A 5,666-nucleotide genomic window follows, 5' to 3' on the forward strand; every position below is an offset into this window, starting at 1 on the left:
GGATCCCACTATGTACCGAAGTCTTGCGGCGCCTTACAATAACTCTCATTTCATATGTTGTTCATCAAGTTTGTCTTCACATGCATGTCTCTTGCATCAAGCACATGCTAGCATTGAAACACATTTTGCGGTATGTTCAGGGTACTTTACAGTATGATTTGCACCTGTATCCGACAATTATTGAGAAACTTATTTCTTATACTGATGCTGATTGGGGTGGATGTACTGATACTAGATGCTCCACATCTGGTTACTGTGTATTTCTTGGTGACAACCTCATATCCTGGTCTTTAAAGCGCCAATAGAATCTTTCTCATTCTAGTATAGAGGCTGAATATAGAGGTGTTGCCAATGTTGTTTATGAATCTTGTTGGCTATGCAATCTTCTCTCAGAGCTTCATTTTCCTTTCCCTCATGCTACTTTGGTGTACTAGGATAATGTTAGTGCCATTTATCTATCTGGTAATCCTGTGCAACATCAGCATATAAAACTTATTGAGATGGATATTTACTTTGTTCGGGAAAAGGTAGCATGAGGTCAAGCACAAGTTCTTCATGTACCTTCTTGCCACCAAATAGTTGACATTTTTACCAAAGGCATACCTCAAGTTCTTTTTGATGATTTTTGGATCAGTCTCAACGTTTGTGAACCTCGCGCTTTGACTAAGATAGAAAATATCTTATTCTCCACTAATTAAGCTAATTAGAAATGATTCTCCTATAATTATGCTAATCAAATCTCTGTAATTAGGATTAACAAATATTCTGTAATTATGCATAGCATAATTACATACCTTTTATAGATCATCATGTTGTGTATAAGTACCCATCTCCAATGCATATACTAAGACACATTCAAATCATCTTTCATCTCTCTTTCTTACATTAACAACTAATTTTAGTGATCAAAAGTTGTTAGTCATTATAATGATCAATTTAGATACCAATTTACAAAATAAAAAATTATATATCACTAAAATAGTCACTATTATGAATAAAAAAATTATAATTTGGTTTTTAAAATTTATATACCAAGGTCTTAGTTACTAAAGAAGATTGGTCGCTAAACATTAGCTACCAAGATTTTTGTTACCAAAGGAATTGGTTTTTAAATTAGTCTTTAATTAATTCGTGATTATATTAACAGTCAATTGTAGTTTTTTATTGATAATAATAACTATTTTAGTAACCAATAATTTTTTATTTTGTAAACTAATATCTAAATTAGTCATTATAGTAACTAATAATTTTCTACAATTAAAATTAGTTATTAATAAAATATTTTATTGCAGGAGTGATTGAGTTTAAATTTCAAACCTCGGCTGCGTTTACAGTATTAGGTGGCAATTGACCACAAATTAGTCCTTCAACCAGTCTACTCAAATTTTGATAGTCCTACATTAGATAGTGCTGCTATATATATATATATATATATATATATATATATATATATATATATATGAAAGTTATCATGATTATGCACTGAATTATGCAAGTGATTTATCTTTTATTATCATTTTGCAATCAAGATTCAGGGATAAATAATAGGCACTAGATTGCATAGGCAGAACATTTCAAATTACACATGAAAGTCCAAACTAAACTTAGATAATAATATAATATAATATAATAGTAAATACATTTTATTAAATCATTTGAGACACAGGGATGCACAAAGGAAAAAATATCATTTAAGCCATGATAAACGAATTTTTTTCATGACTAAGCTAATATCTTATATACAGCATAACCATATAGGGCATCTGCTATATATCTTAGATTTTGAAGCTCAGTGAAATCGGAATGCTCAATGAAGGATTGAATAAAAACAAGAGACTCAATTCGTACCGAGATAAGTCCAATAATTTTTGTAGTCTCCTCGTAGTAGTAGACAAGGACTCTGCTATGCCCTTTCTTCAGTATTAGATTCATTAAAACAAACACCGGGTTAGATGACAAAATGTTATATAAGATACAAAGAGGTAGTTTACAATTTATTACTACAAAAACACATTTTCTACCGGTTTTGTTCTAAATATTTCTTCCTAAAAGATATTTATAAATTTTATTATAAAAAATTTTTGCATGAAACTATTACTAATTATTTTGCAAAATATTTTATATAAAATCCTTTTTATAAAAAAATTATAAAAAATATTTACAAATTTTATAATTTTTAAAAAAATAATTATCCACGAATATTATTTACCAATTAAAATTTCTAGAAAATAGTAAAAAAATGTCTTTTCTTAAAATTTTATTAAAATAATTTGAGAGAAAAATCTCATAATAAAATATTAAAATTTCTATTTTGAGTTATATTTACCTATCAATTAATATCGATGGAAAATATTTCAATTATGGGAGTCATGGCGGCTGTCTTCTCAGTGAGTTCAAGTGCTCCAGTAATGATTGTTGTTTCATCATGTGTCAGTTCCCCTCGTTTTCCATCCTAATATAATAAAATTCATCATGTAACAACAAAAAAAAAAATATAAAAGGCATAAGTGTCCAAGTGAAAGAGTTTAAATACATAGCCACAAAAGAATACAGGGTTACTTGGTGACATTATTTACGGTATTTGAAGCTGGTAGTAAATTCCAGCATACTAACGAAGAACACAGAAAATTACAAGCTTTCAAATTCAAAAGAAAATGAATGAATCAATGTATTAACAATGAGTAGATGCATGCTCAGTCCAAAACATCAAAAAGGCTCTGATATAGATGTCATTTCCATGCAGATTTACAAGTGTTTTTGATAGGAACAACCAGTATTACGGAACACACCAAGACAATTCTTGATAAATTTTATTAAGTACAACATTGTCCCTCAGAATATCTAGATAAAGAAAGGAGAAAAAATATATAATCAGCTCTTGAAATGGTGAATCATCTCTTCTCTGTATGAGTTGATTCAACATAAGAACAGTCAAAGTCAATAATTCTCTCTTACAAAATAATTAACATAGGATATGTATATGTAGTTTTGATACTTGCTCACATGTTCATGATAAACAGATCCATCTGAAGCAATGACAAAATCTAAGAGAATCCCGCTGGAGTGTAACATCATGAATACTAAGTTTACATTTTAAAATCTGCTTTTTTGCTCTTAGTAGCTCCTTTTCTGGCCTAATCTTCTCCCAACCTTGACAAGAATAACAATTAGTTACTAAATTATTTCTCAATAGAAAGTGTTAAGTTCTAAAAAATAATTGTTGCTTTTCAATAAGATCACACTGCATTGCTCCAAAAGCTTAAGTTAATTAGTTCAAGGCTCATGAGTGGGCTTTTGAAGTGTTTGTACAATGCACAAACCCCCCATTAGGCCGAAATTCAACATTTACTTAAAATAATGGGTGGCACGGTTCAAACTGATTGAGAAAGGAAAGAGAAAGATAAGATTTAAAATAAGGCAGACACATAAAATGCTTAAATGTGAGAAATTAAAAAATTGTAGCTTATAGCAAATAATGGGAAGAGTAGTTAGCTAATCATTTATAATGGAGAACAAAACAACTCATGTATAGTGTTCAACAAGAGTGTAAACTTTACTATTTACACCATATTGATTTCCTTCAGGATGAGGCAAACTCTACTCAGTAACTAGGTTCTTTAATCACTCAAGTCGGTGATTTCCATCACAGAGCATCCTATTAATCTTGGAAATTACCTCATCTACAGTGAGCCCTTCCAGGTTACTTTCGATGTGTTCTTTGGTTAGTGTACAAGTTTGATTACCATAGAGTTTTGAGAACTCCTGCAATTACTTAGGATGACAGTAAGGAGAACGAAATCATAGACAACTTTTCATTCGATATTGATTCTAAACTATATTAGGAAGGGTAGATTTGACAATCATGACAGAGGTCCTATTCTTTATTGTCTAAAATATATTAGGAATGATAGGCTTTGAACTCTAAAGAAATTACCTGAACAAGTTTATGAAATTCTCGAGCCAAGACACATAGGAGAAGTGATGAGTCTCCTTGGACGTGTTGGTTGGAATGAGGAGGCTCCATGGAGTGTTTGAGTGGAAGCAAAGGAAGATTAGAGGCTTAGATGGTGGCAGATTGATTGGTGGTGAAGAAACTCTAAAGAGGTGAGGTCAACTTTACAGGAGATTCTAAAAGAATGCTCTAGCCAGGTGACTCTTAAAGATTGTTTGTGGAGTAATCTCAATATCATAACATTGCACATTCAAGAGTGTCTTACAAGAGGGGGAGACCTTCATTTATAGTAGAAAGCAAGCTCTCAAATGCAAGCTAAATACTACTTGAGATGGAATGCAAATGTAGCTATGCAATGTGAAACATGTGCACCTAGATCTATATCTAGATCTAAGATTCATGAATTTCAGATCACATGCCACTTGGCTTGGTCACGCCTCCCTCATTTACCACATGTGTTCAATGTGCAAGACATGGCTAAGCTAACACACTCTTGACCTATGCTTTTGGAATTAGGCTTGAATGAACCCAATTTTAAAAGCCACACTAGTGTAAAATAGGCTTTTTATACCGATTAAAAAGACTTTTATGCCAATTCCAATATTGGTATAGAAGTAGGCGGTATAGAAGGTTTGATCTTTCTATATCAGTTTCATGACATGGTATAAAAAAATTTTAAAATCGGTATAGAAAGTCCTTTTGGAAAGGAAAAGTTATGTAAGAAAAACGACTTACTATACCGATTATAGTTCCAACCGGTGTAAAAAATTACACATTTTACACCAAGTATGACCTCAACCGGTATAAAAAATTATTTGTTATTTTTTTTATGAAAAATTCATTTATGCTTCCTACCACATACCAAACCTGTATATAATTACCCAAAACATCCAGAAAACAAATCTCATTCAATCTAATATTTACATGAAATAGAATCTAATGTTTATATGTATTATAATACTACCCCAAACCGGATTACTATATAAGTCATAAAACACCTAACATCATCTTATATAAACACTTAAAAGAAATGAAGACCACTACTCACAAACTTCCTTCAAGACTCCTTGATCCATTGGAGATGTGTCATTGAAAATCTACACTATGAATAGTTGAGTCAACAATCATTTAGTGCGGATATGATTGCGGATATCTACCATATCCCATGAGTCAACAATGTTTGCGGATATGATTCTATGCATGTGCCTCATGGTATAATATCGACACTCATAGCTTCCTAGTTGACGTGAGCACTATAAGTTAAATTCATATAATATCATAAATTTGATAATTGTATTTCAATAGTTTGAAGATTAACTACTTACAGTTGGTGCAATGAACTGCAACTTCTTTCTAAAAGTGATTTACTAGGGGGTTCCCAAGGGTTCCCTGCAACTTGGAATGAGCCTCAACCGCTTTGTAAAAGTTAATGTATATTGAAATTGTGCCTAGTATGGAACTGAGTAAAATTAAATTATATAACACAAAAAATAAGTTAATAAAAAACTTACGCTTGTAATGTACTTTTAATTTTCAAAGTGTTAGGGTTCTTGTGTAATGAACACAAAAGAACCACAACAAACTTCTGAGGAAGAATTACCAGCAACTGCCAATGACCCCTGCAGATTGAAATACTATTATATACAATTAAGTTTTACAAAAATATAATTTAATGTATAAAAGACATTCTTACTGTTGCAAATAAGGCGCTAAG

General features: G+C 31.2%; 1 long non-coding RNA gene across 1 annotated transcript; it reads right to left on the reverse strand.

Moving 5' to 3' along the window:
* Positions 1 to 5,002: 5,002 nt before the first annotated feature.
* On the reverse strand, positions 5,003 to 5,359 carry LOC114175900. Its single transcript, XR_003602941.1, has 3 exons — positions 5,278 to 5,359; positions 5,110 to 5,189; positions 5,003 to 5,049 (listed from the first exon to the last, which is right to left on the reverse strand). It is a non-coding gene; the product is annotated as an uncharacterized LOC114175900 (long non-coding RNA).
* Between the last annotated feature and the right edge of the window lie 307 nt (positions 5,360 to 5,666).

The sequence above is a fragment of the Vigna unguiculata genome, chromosome 1, assembly GCF_004118075.2.
Source record: "Vigna unguiculata cultivar IT97K-499-35 chromosome 1, ASM411807v1, whole genome shotgun sequence".
Lineage (NCBI taxonomy): Eukaryota > Viridiplantae > Streptophyta > Magnoliopsida > Fabales > Fabaceae > Vigna > Vigna unguiculata.